The sequence below is a fragment of the Plectropomus leopardus genome, chromosome 22 (assembly GCF_026936395.1).
Source record: "Plectropomus leopardus strain MGB_pleo_1.0 chromosome 22, ASM2693639v1, whole genome shotgun sequence".
NCBI classification, from domain to species: Eukaryota; Metazoa; Chordata; class Actinopteri; order Perciformes; family Serranidae; genus Plectropomus; species Plectropomus leopardus.
This window is the reverse complement of record NC_142197.1, coordinates 24685608-24699001: the sequence shown is the minus strand read 5'-3', so window position 1 is coordinate 24699001 and position 13394 is coordinate 24685608. Positions and strand designations below refer to the sequence as shown.

General features: G+C 36.5%; 1 protein-coding gene across 3 annotated transcripts in view; it reads left to right on the top strand.

Moving 5' to 3' along the window:
• Positions 1-12263: 12263 nt before the first annotated feature.
• The window catches only part of arhgef39 (Rho guanine nucleotide exchange factor 39), a 72775-nt gene continuing 71644 nt past the window's right edge, over positions 12264-13394 (top strand). For all 3 annotated transcript variants that reach the window (XM_042511453.2, XM_088072781.1, XM_088072780.1), the window contains exon 1: positions 12264-12386. The gene's annotated coding sequence lies outside the window, so the exon portion shown is untranslated. The remainder of the gene's footprint in view (positions 12387-13394) is intronic.

Sequence of the window (13394 nt, the reverse complement as noted above, 5' to 3'; positions counted from 1 at the left end):
AACAAATACCAATAATGGTATTTTTGTTGTTATTGTACCTTGTACTGAACTAAAATTGTTGAAGGCTTAAACACTGCTTTGTTGCCGAAGCTAACGAGAATGTTTTATTTTGTTTGTTTTATTTGAATTTTTTTGCAATATTGTAGAAAATTGTAACTACCATATTCAGACAAAGTTTAACTGTAACTGGAATTCTGTTACTGCGCGCCAGTACTTTATATTACTTTATTCTTATTTAAACTGAAGCTTTTGAATGCTTGAATGCTTGTCTTTGTCTCTTTTGCCCGGGTTGAATGTGTCCCTTTGACAAAACCCTTGGCCCCAGTCTGCAACCCCCCTCCCCCCAGTAAAACTGGTCTAGAACCGCCACTGAAGGGAACCAGGGTGACGATAGCTTCCTGGACTGACCTATAGAAAAATGTCATCCCGAGGGCACTCTGTATGATTGTTTTTCTCTACACCTTACCATGTGCCTTCTTCCCCTAAACCTAACCACCTGCACCCTTGTTGCTTAATCCTAACCATCCGTGCCAGCATGTGCATTAGTTGATGTCCTGCCGTTGGTTGTCTTGTGTTTGTGTTGTCTAAACATAACCACGTACCACGTCATCCCACCATGGGCATTCTTTGACATCAAGGTAACACCATCCTGGAGCATAAACAGCAGATGCAGAAGGGTACCTAAAACGTAATAAATAGACGCGGAAGTCCACTACAAAGCAGCAAAATGTGACCAACAATGGATTTTAGGTGGGTGGAGCACCACATTAATGCAAGGACGAAAGGTTTCCCAGCAGAACCTTGCATTATAACAAAGTGACCAATGTCATTCACTTCACCAGCTGTAGGTTTTAATGTTATGGCTGATCGATGTATATGTAATGTACATACAATATAATTTTATTTCCCCAAGTCATAAAAGATGAGCCAACCACATGGAGGCTTAGTAGCCACCAGAATTCGACCTTTTCTTCCACATATGTTTACCACTTTTTGTCATCTGTGTAATCCCTTCATTAGCAGGGGTCGTCTTCTGAAACCAGCACACGCAGCATGAAGAGATCACATGACGGTAATTGCCTTTTAAATTACCAGGTTTCATTTGACAACCTCTGCTTGAGGTGAATTCTTCAATTTAAATGACTCTATTACTTTCATCTGTGGCACCCGTAGTCCCATTAATGCGCCTGATGTGTAATTATTAGCATATAGTGACAAGCACGTAAAAAGTTATTACATTGTTTCAACATGGGAATGTAGTTGTCAGCCCAGAAACCAGTCTGAATAAACCAGTTTCACAATAAATTGCTGATTACTAATGACAATGTATTGCGATTATTTCCTTAATCATTTCTTTAGAGGGTGATTGCACATTCCAAGACAGATAAGCCTCATGAAGAAAAACTTGCTCAGTCAAAACTAAAAGAAAATGTATTATCCCCTCTAATGGTATCTGTCTCCTCTTTTTGTTCATACAGCTCAAGATGGCCTCAGAAATACCCATTTCTGATTTGCTAGATCAGAACACCCCAAACATTGTCTCAGTGAGTCTTTGTGCAACAGTCAAAGCCTGCAGGTTAACATGTAGTCACACCTCATCCTATGTTAAAGAAATATTCCACCAAAAACTGCAATGGTGTCCACAAGTGTAGGTCATGGCCATCCAAATACAACTGCTGCTTAGTTAGCTTACTTTGTAGTTAGGCTAACGTTTTTGAAAGGGAACAATTGGGATTGGGATTTTCAAAGGGGTCCTTTGGACTCTGACCTCACGATAGCTAAATGAAAATGGGTTCTACTGTACCAACAACTCTCCCTAAACTTGAGTAGGGATATTCTCAGTAAATGTTTGACCCTCACAATCTACTCCTCTAAACCTGAATTTCCCCTCTGGGGATCAGTAAAGGAATAAAAACTGGTGAAACAACCTTTAGCTTTTCTGCCCAAAGCTGCTGGAACATCCTACCCAATCAAATTTGGGGTGCTCTAATACTTATCCTTGTACCAGTGCTTAGTATGTACTACCGAGAGAACATGTCTATCAGTAACCAGCCAAACCCTTTATCAATACTCTACATAGACAAAGAATATGAAAAATCTCTTGTACTATCCATGGTCAGTTCAGAAATGATTTAAACAAAGAGAGTGAGACATGGTCAGATGGCCTGAGGCGGACATATGATGTCTGTGATGATGGGTAAATCTCTAAGGCCTGTTGGTGCCTTTATTATGAAGCAAAACAAAAAGTTGTTCTGAAGTATCAAACAATGTTTCTGTCCATTGTTGGATTCATTTGCTGACAGCTGAATCATGGAAACTACAATAGATACATGAGGCTCAGTACTAATAGTGTTTGTGGAGGAAATAAGCAATAACTGCAAATTCAGGCTCCCTTTGCAAAGAATGAAATAAAAAAAGGATTGCCTTTGAAAATAAAGCATACCTCTGGAGAATAAACCTATTATAATGAGATAAAAGACAACTAAAAATAAGATAGCTGTACTACTCTTGCTTGTTCATCCTCAGTATTAATAGTCTGACTTTAGTTTCGAGGTTGTTATTCAAGGTCCATGTCAAATGTGTAACCTCCACCATCAAGTGTTTTACTTTGGCATCCAATTTGGATTTAGTTTTGATAAACATAGAGTAGTCCTCCCAATTAGACAAAATTATACTCCAGAATTAGACCATATGAACTGGCCCTGGCTGTTCTGGCTGCCCACACTGCCATTACTGGGCCATCATCAAAAGTGACCTGGCCCAGCATCGGCCCAAACTCGGCATGCAGGAGGAAATAAGTCAAGTCGCGTCAGGTTGTCCAACTCTGGGCTGAGATTCTTGATGAATGACGCCCCCGAATCAGGCCAAATAAATGGGCCCACTCCAGCTGCCGTTATTGCCTTGACTGGGCAGTTATCAAAAATAATTTGGCCCAAACCTGGCACGCTGGAAGAAATAAAACAGGCCATGTCCAGTTGTATGAGTCAGTTTGAAGCTGGGATGAATGACGCCCCCGATTTAGGCCAAATAAACTCACCCGATTGCGGCTGATAAACACTTCCATCACTGGGCCATTATCATAAAGGACCTGGCCCAGCATCAGCCCAAACTTGGCATGCTAGAAGAAATATGCAATACGCGTCAGGTTGTCCAACTCGGCTAAGAATCTGGGTGAATGACACCACAGAATCAGGGCAAATACACTGGCCCACTCCGACTGTCGATATTGCCATCACCTGGCAGTCATTCAAAGTGACCTGGACCAGCACTGGCCCAAACTCAGCATGCTGGAAAAATTAAGCGGAGCCATGTCCGGTTATTTCAGTCAGCTTGGAGGTAGGATGAATGAGGCCCCAAAATTGGACCAAATACACTGGCCCAGTTCCTGCTGTGATAACACTGCCATCCTGGACAGTTATCAAAAATGACCCGGCTCAGCATCGGCCCAAACTCTGCATGCCGGAAAACATAAGTTGGTCCACATCAGGTTGCCCACTGGCATTACTGGATTCATATTATTTTATACAGTTCTATGTAATGAGTCTTTGTCTTTATTCAATGCAATGCATTTATATGACAGATATAGGAAAGTGTTGAAGCTATGTAACATTTGGTCTGTCAGTAATTTTTGATGATGCTGAGAGGGAAATTCCCCTTTTTTCTGCTCATTCCATGTCTCGGACCAAGTATCAGTACCTTTTTGAGTTTATTCGATGCTCATTTAAAAAAAACAGTACAAAAAGGGCCTTGGATAGTGTTCTGTAATATGTCGCAGCTTGTCTCCAGCCTCCAGACCTTGTCAGTCCAACAATTCAATACAGGCCCGTTTTGCAGTTTGAAGCCTGAGCGGCTGCTTTTGAGTGAGTTAGTGTCCCTGACCGTCAATTAAGAGCAGACCTCATTGACACACATAAAAAAAAAGAGACGCTGCCATCCAGTGCTTTCAGTAATTGGCATGACAGTTTATCATTATCCATGAAAACCGCTGGGTTTTGCAAACACATGGCTGTTTTGATGGTCCTCCACCACTCAAGTGTCACTCAATTTTGTACAGCTGTTTGTTTCTTTGTGATTATTTTTTTCTCTCCCAAGGCCAAATGGTCATTTCGCTTAAATGAGCTCACCGTGCTACAAAACACAAAGCACCGGCGGGGTGTGGAGTGCAAGGTTCCAAAGGCTGATTGAGAGTTTTAACCAAGGCTACCACAGGCAGACAATGGGCAATTACTGCTAATTGCTTTTGAGCAACTCTAAAATACATTTATTTTTATATTTGCTCTTGTTAAATTGGGTGATTTATTAATTTATTTAAAGTCTGTGCTATTGCTTTCAATTATTTAACTCCAGATTTATGTGTGGTTACATCTTGAGGAAGTTGGAAAAGGTTTGTGTAGGATAAGACACAACTATACTTAAATTTTCTCGCAATACATACACTGTAAAAAGAAAGTTCAGTTAAAAAAGTTACACTGTAGAAAGAAACGAATTGTTTTAACTGCCTTAACATTTCTAGTTGACTGAATTTGAGGAGACAAGTTGAGGTAATTTTGTCATGATTCATCTAGTCTTGTTTTTAAGGCCACCCACACGCCACACAGTATAAAGAACCTTTTTGCTTTAACTGAAAATGTCAGTGTTTGGGCAGCCTTAAAATTTGAAGTTGAATTGATATCAGAGGACTAGTTGAATCATGACAAAATGACCTCAGCTTGTCTTCCCAAATTCAGTCAACTTAAAATATAAAGGCAGCCAGGACAATAACTTTTTTAAAGTTAAAACAAAGACTTTCTTTATACAGTTTAACTGACAACAAATCATTTTTTGTTAGTTTGTTTTTTACAGTGTATGTCTTGTGTACTGTTAGTAAAAAGTTTCCTGGCTTCCTAAAAAAATTTAGTTAACTGAACTTTAAAGACAAGTTGAGGTTAATTTGCAATTATTCAAAACAAATAAACTCTTGTAGTCAAATAAACATTAATTAAGTAAATATTATTTCAGTTGGGCTTAAATCCTTTCGAGTTGATTTGATTAGCAAAGTGTGTCTGTTTTGAATCATTGCAAAATTGCCTTAACCTGTCTTCTGAAAGTCAGTCAACTTAACATTTTACAGCAGCTCAGACACTAGATTTTGTAAAATTATAATTCTGTAACATAATGTTAGACATGTATTCTTGGTAATTATAAATATAATTTTAAAATAATTTTCTAAGTCTACCTTTCTTTCAATTTTTGCATCATTTTTCACCATGTTGATCATTTTGTTTTTTTTAAGCTATTAATTAATTGAATTATGTTTTAGTTGTGTTTAAATCATTTCAGGTAGGGTTACAGATTGTAAGCACTTTTATTATTGATTATTGGTTAATCTGTAAAATTAATGATCGATTAGTCATTGTTTAAAAAAAAAACAACTTAAAAACTTTGCTGATTTTAAATAATGCCAAATGTTTCTTTTCCTCAGTCAAAGCTCACAGTCGCATATAAAATATACTTTTGACAGCATTTCGTAGCCTATTGATTAATGGATTCAATTTTACATGTTAGAAAAAATTCTTAACGACTGATTAATCGATCATCAACTAATTGTTATCATCCCGACTTTCAAGTTTATTGTATTGTAAATGTATTTGTTTTAAATCATTACAAAACTGCCTCCACTTGTCTTCTCAAATTCAGTCACCTTAAAATTTGAAGGCAGCTCGGACACTGATGTTTTGAAGTTAAACTGTTTCTTTTTTTTACAGTGTGCACTTAGCTCTCAAGAGTTTAGCCCTCTCGTGACAACAGAGACTTTGCGCTGAAGAGTTCTCAAACAATTGCAGGGAAAAAAAATCCAAACACACTACAAATTTTATTACTTAAGTCTAACTGATACAATTATGTACTTGTCAGCAGGCCACAGGCGTGACTCAAGTGTCAACACTTGACGCCAGTGATTACCATTTGACAAAAACATTGTTAATTACAACTCAGAAGTTAAGTGAAGAGCTGACGCTGGAGCATTAAAACATAAATGAAGCCCCCCTTTAGCAGAGGTGGATAATGGGATTCCACATCAATAAACACTTAAGAGATTTTTTTTCCACATCAAGTGCCGGCATCCTGTGGAAAAAGTGCTATTTGACAGTAATATTTCCCCCTGTATTCACTTAGGAGATTTCTGTCCAACAGTGCTCCTATTTATTTTGATGTGACTTTTTATTTGTTGTTGTTGTTTTTTTGCCTTTCAGAGCCAGCTCATTTGATATCTCTCGGTCTTGCAGCCTTGTTTCATATAACATCTTCCAGCAAAGGTAGCCTTGCCTCCTATGCTTTGAATAATTCATGACTTGCAATTCAATACAATTGGATTGGGGAGAGGTGGGACTGAAAAGTTGAATTACAAAACATCACATTCTTTCATCTCATGAAGTTTTTTTTTTTTTTTCGCAAAGTGCAGAGGTCAATTATGAGTCCTCTGGCAATAGCTGGTATGAATAATACACCGAAGGGCTCCTGAACCTTGGGAGAGTTCCTCCACTTGTGTAGATTATTGACGCTTTTACTTTTTTTTCTTCCTATCCTCAGGTAAAACAAAAAAAAAGGACCTTTTGTCTGTGGTCTCCTGTACTGTTCATGCCTCCATAGCCTCGAGGCAAAAGAGGCCTAATTTGCACCGGTCTGTTTTGGGGCCAATTATTATAATACCAAATGTACTGGAAACAAAATAAAATTGAAAACAATAAAGAGCGGCCCCACCAATATCATGCATTTTAATAATCCTCTCATTAAAAATGCATTTTATCTGTTCAGCAATTTGCAGAGATTTTGCCTCACTCTCTTTAGACTGGGCCACATTACCTGCACAACACGGATGTGCGGCTCCTGGTGCGCACGGATCTGCTGGGAGGTGGGGGGAGGGTTCATGTGGAATATCATCTGAGAAGTAAAAGTATTGAAATTCAACAGATTAACGGCAAAGTAAAATAATGACATCATATAACTGTAAATAGGAAAACAATGAAACAGTGTTCAGTTTACAGTAATGTTTTGTAACGAACTGAACCAAACAAAACTGTTTATTTTAAAATAAGAATATGCTGAAATAACGATGTTTCTTTGTAGAATTTACATATTACTGTAGGTTCAACCCAAGAAAACTGTAATACAAAAATGAGTATAATTATTAATAAATAAAAAAATAATAAATAATTTATTTATTATTTTCTTCCTTCTCTCATTTAAGTTTTTTGACCATTTACCTCCTGTATTATCTAATAAGCCCCCTCAGCTTATTTTGAGATCAATTCCTTTCTACCCTATACTTTTATTTTTTTAATTTATTTATTTATTCAGTTTGTGGAACATGTCTTGCCAAGTTACTCATGTTTTTTAAAAGACATTACAGAATCAGAATCAGAATCAGAATGCTCTTTATTGTCATTATACAGTGTATAACGAGATTGGAGAGCTTCTCCATTCCTTCAGTGCAAAAGTGCAAAACCACCAGTTTTCACAGGTTTCAGAGATTTAAATGCTTCTGAAAAAAGAAGATGTCGATCCAGGTGTTGAAGGGTTAACAAATTGCCAACATTTATTTCTAATTCTAGCATGATGGTGTACTGCAGATCTACACGTGATTTGTCCAAGTGGTGTTGCCGTACCCCAGCACAAGCAACTGCTTGACTGCTGTGTGTACAACCAATAGCAAACACTCTGTTTTGTGACTTTCAAATGGGTCCAAACAGTGGTTCCCAGCTGGTCCAGCTACGGGGTCTAGACTCTCCCTAGTCATGGTCCACATGTTATGTTTGATGTTTGGTATTTGTATTATGTCAAGATCCCCATCAGCTGTGCTTTAAGGCACAGCTAATGGGGATCCTATCAAACAAATTAACATTAGATAATTTACCACATTTTCAAGTTGATAAAATTAAATTAATGTAAATAACAAATTGACTTAAGGCACAAATAGCGAGGCACTTGAGGTGCATTCAGAATGGACCTGCGACCCAATTTTGGACCGCAACCCAACAGTTGGGAGCCACTGTGTTAAAAATGGGAAAAGTAAAATGCAATATGTTATATTGGCTAAATCACTGTCGACTGTTATGGTTTCTGTAAAGTGTTGGTATGTCATTAAAAAAAGGTTATAAAAAAGTCATAGTGTGTGCGCTTCTTCTGTGCAGCCATCGACCATGCTGCTCAAAACTTTGAGAACCCCGGAGCTAAGATTTGTGGTTCAACTCACTAATTTCTCCTGTGGGGAATGACCCCCAGACCCTCCTCAAGGGTTATGTCAGAGAAAACTTAACAAGACATGACCCAAAAAAAAAACAAAAAAAAAAAGAAATTAGTAAAAGTTACAGGAAAATACCTGAAAACAAGCACACAAAAAAACAACGTTAAAATTACCTAAAAATAGTGATGAGTAATAATAAGTAAAGTATATGTACCTTTTTGATATTTTTCAAATAATCTTTTAAAAGCTTATTTTCAGGTCATTTTCTTTTACTAATTTCTGACAATTGGTGGGAAATTCCTTGCCAAGTTGGTCATTTACTTTTATTTCCTGTTTTTGTTTCAATGAAATCAAAACGTAAAATGAACACATTTACTGTACATTTCATTGCTCCAGAGAAATCATTATGTCCATATGCTTCCTTGAGGGGTTGTCGTGGAATAAATGTCATCCAAAAAACAACTGGAAAACTGGAAAAAATTAAATAAATAAATTGAAATATGTAAACCAATAGGCAGCCTCATGATCTACTTCAGTACAGATCAGATTTTGCACTTCCTGCCAAATTGTTTGGCAGGTTTTATTACACGAAGCCAAATTACTTTCAATGTAAACTCATTGCCCCTAGTGGTGTTAATAAAGTTGTTAAATTGAAACCTTTTTTTTCTTTTGACCGTAAGAACTTTTTGCATACAGGGAATAAAAAAAGCCTGTATTTTTATGATCATTGGAAAAACACATATTTTAGTTTAAAATTTAAACTCTTCGATTACAGTATGAGCAAAATGAACTGTTGTTGCTGTGAAAACCCTGATTTGTCCTGAAGCACTCTTCAAACTGAAATGACTGTCATTAACAGTAATTAACAGTCAAACCAATACCCAGGTATGAAATCAATTAACCCTTTCACACCCGTATTGAATCAGTTTTCTTGTGCTGCAATCAGACAGCTTTCATGTGCTCCTAAATCTCTGAAACCTGAGAAATGGATGCTAGGATTGACAAGAAATGTCCTACAAAACTGAAAGAAAAAAAAGCCCAGAAAATTATCTTAATTATTTAAAATCCTGTTACTGATTTTTTTTAATTGAATTGAATTTTCTTGGCAGTATCTTTAAGTTTTTGGGGTTTTTTTATTGTTCTTTTTCGGGGCTTATTTTCATCTGACAAATTTCTTTCTAATTTCTTGTCACGTTGCTTGTCGCCCTCTTTTTATGTTTTTCAAAGAAATCAAGTCAATTTGCTCAGATTTCAAAGGGTTAACCAGCGGCAGTGAAATGCAGCTAGTTTGATGATATGATTGAGATCTGTTCCCATATTTCATCTTTTGAAGGAAACCACTGAGACACTAGTATACTCAGCACTGTGTGTGCACAGCAGCCTGTTGGTTTTGTAGCCGTCCCCCTCCTGACTCGAGCCGTGTCCTGCAGGAGGACTTGGCCTCTATCAGCACTAGATGTCAGTGTTCTCGCTGCTCTGCCGAGCTGCAGGCAACACAAACTATAGCCTCAGATATGCTGCAGAAAAAACACATCCTTTTTTTTCCACTGTAAAGTCCTCGTGGATTTCATGCTATAGCCTTGTGCGTCATGGCCTGATTACTGAGGGCATCACTTTTATCTCATAATGAGCAGCAAAGTGCTGAGCTGCGTTTTCTGCTGCAGACACTCATATCAACTGGTGCAGCAGCTCCACACTTGTTGCTGCCTAACTGGTGTCTTTGAGTAAAAATACACTTCACTCATTCACTGTGACACATATTGAACATCAATTAGAGAAGGTTACAAAAAGACAACAAAAATTCACCCAGACATTTTAATCACACTTAAAAAAAGCATAAATTATTCCTTATACATTGGGGCCTCAGTATAAAGCAGAGCTGTAAAACCACAACAAGGATCCAGGGTGTTAGCTGGTTTCTCCTAATTTAAGTGAATATTTTTTTAGGGACAATATTAAATAACATGATAAGGACCAGTGGTGGAAACAAAATAGTAATAATAATAATAATAATAATAATAATAATAATAATAAAGAAATACCCCCCTCAAAAAAAAACAAACAAACTAAAAATTATTCAAAATAAATTAGAAAAATACTTGAATGTTTCTCAAAAATAGTTGCTAATTAATCTTCTGCCAATCTTCGAATTGATTCATCGACTAATCATTACAAAGTACAAGGTAGATGTATTGTTATTTTTCTTAAACGTGCTTTAAGAAGAAATGAAATTTAAAGTTGATCCTAAATTCTGCTACATCTTTTTGGAGTTAAAGGAGAAGTTTGGGGAGTCTCACAGCCTGGGGAAAGAAGCTGCTCTGTAGTCTGGTGGTTCTGCAGCGGATACTTGTGTATCTTTTCCCAGAATGCAGCAGAGTGAACAGACTGGCTGGGGTGGCTGCTGTCTTTCAGTATCCATTGGTATCCATCAACGGATACCAGTCAGTATGCTTTCAATTGGTCTTTTGTACTCAGTACTTAGGGCTGGGGCAATGCGTCGTCGTAATCGATTACGTGAATATGTCGATTCACATAATGCAGCACATCTAGAAAAACTCGCCGTTTTTTTAACGTGGGACGCTCACGTTTGTTGACTTTATATCACTTTATACTGCAGTTTAAAGTCCCTCTCTGTCACAGAGATGATGAAATACAAAGATGTTTGTTTTACCTCAACTTCCTTGCTACCCTTTCAAAACAAAAGCTATCTTACTGTCTGACAGACTGCCATCAGTTGCTGTTACAATGCATTTTATTTTGAAACATTTACAGGATGGGGTTGTCAGCTGTGCAGGAGCTTGTATAACTTCATAAATGAGAGAAATATGTGCTTATAAATATGAACATACAGCACTCATATCAGCAGGCAGCTGTATGCCTGAAGGAAGTTAAGGCTGGACTATTCTGATGCAGAAAGATTGTACTAGTTATAATTATTTCTGTTAGAGAAAAGTTAGTGTTATTCAAATTGCACTAATTTTACTGTAAAGATGTTTTGTTGCACTGCTAGATTTGATGTTTGTTACTGTAACAAAGAGTAACTGTTTTGTTAAGTGACTTGAATTTTACATTTATTTATTTTGCTGTTGGATTGCTAAATGTAGATTGCACTACATTCCTTTTACTTGAGTGGAACAAGCTCTTGCATTGGTTTTATTTTGGAGAGACTTTATATCAGACTGTAACACAGATACCAGTTAAGACTGGGCTATTTTTTGTTGGGGAATAATGCCCTGCAGCGTATGACGAGTTTTAAAATGTTATTTTCAGTAAATTTGTTGTTATATTTATTGAGTAATAAAAAAATAATAGATCAATTTAAAAAATAATCGATAGATAAACAATAAAAAAAATAATCGTAAGGTGCAGCCCCACTTGTAACTGTTGGGTGGTTTAATTTATAACAAAACATATTTTTTTGAACTTCTTTTTTGAATTAACTAGTAACTAAAGCTTTCGGCTAAATGTTTTGAATCGATTAAAAGTGGGATGGATTGACAAAGTAAAGAACATGTAACTCAGATTTGTTCTTAAGTACAGTACTTAAGTACACACATATACAAACTTAATAAAGGAAACCTTTACTTTTATATATCATTGACACACAAGATAAATTGTAATTGCCTTTATTTTTGTTTATTGTTTACCCTGTTTTTGTTTTGTCGCCTTATTTTTTTCACATTTTCTTCATTTTGAGAAAAGACAACTTATTCAGTCTTCAAATGGTTAACTGGGTTAGAGTTGATGTACAATCTTAAATGTTTCTTCTGTCAGTGTTTTTGTGACACAAATATGTGTTTTTACAATGTACTGCCACACCCATTACAGACATCTACACACAATATTTTGAGACTAAATGTGTTTAAACTTTACTGATATGGGGAAAAAGACATTTCAGAGAATTAAAACCTTTTTGGTGTATCTAGTATTGCATGTTCTGTTCCAAATATCACTTTCTCCAGTGACTGCAAGCATGTTATAAATAACTTGTCCCACACATGTTCTTCAACAGCAGCCCAGCTGTGAGCACAGAGGGGGAGGAGTTTCCGGGCATTGTGTCGGATTGGAGCAGCCAATCAGCGTGCGCGTCAACATCGCAGCCCGGAAGACGGAAGCTCGCATCGAAAAAGAGCGCCTTGATTAAAAGTGGAGACGTTACCTGAAGGTAAGCCAAGAAATATCTCTACACACGGTACATACAAGTCTTTGAAAGATATTTTATGTTGTCAAAGCTGTTTCTAACAAGAAGCAGCGACGCCGTAACAAAGAACGTAAATTTGTTGTTTAAATGTTATTTCGCGTCTTCCTATCGCTCATTTTCAGTTTCAGCCGATACTTTCTGCCCTTTCGACGCCACTTGGCGTTTTTTTATGACGAATGACGACGTTTTTATTGAAAGACACAAAAGTGCGGACTATTTTCCTGCGCTGCTGTGGTATGCAGCAGGCTCTCGTTATGTTGTGTGTGTGTATGTGTGTGTGTGTGAGACTAATGACAAGATATTTCAGATTTCAGGTGTGTCGAGTACTCTCGATAAGCGTTTCCCCCTGTCATTTGAATACTTTGATACGTAAAGCAATTATCACTTTATGGTTTTATTAAGAACCCAAGTGTGTTTTAATTATTTTAGTACTTATTTTTACTTGAAGCACTTACACAATTCTATTTTGATTATTCTTTTGTATCTTTTATTCATTTTTTAATGTATTTATTTTTCTTATTTATAATAATCCCTCTTTTATTTTTTGTAATATTAATAATGATTATAATAATTATTATTAATAATATTTTTTATTTTTTTACAACATATTTTATATATTGTATTTCTTTTTTTTAAAGTGTCACTAAACCTTGGCTCAATGCACCCTAACAGTGGTGAATTACTGAAGCTAAATAACCAATCCTTCCTCTGTCCCTTCTGAGCATTTGGACCAAAACCTTTAATTTTATTTAATTTATTTTTTATATATGTTTTATGTAAATTTTTCCCCATTTTTTGCTCGTTGCCTTTCTCCCTTGTGTATTTAAAGGAAATCAAAACCTTTTTTTTTTTTTTTTTTCAGGTTTCAGAGGTTTAAATACTTGCAAAAAGAAAAGTGATGTCATTCCAGGTGTGAAAGTGTTAAAATTCAGTCAGACACGTCAATCAGTTTGAAAGTGATAACAAGTTTTA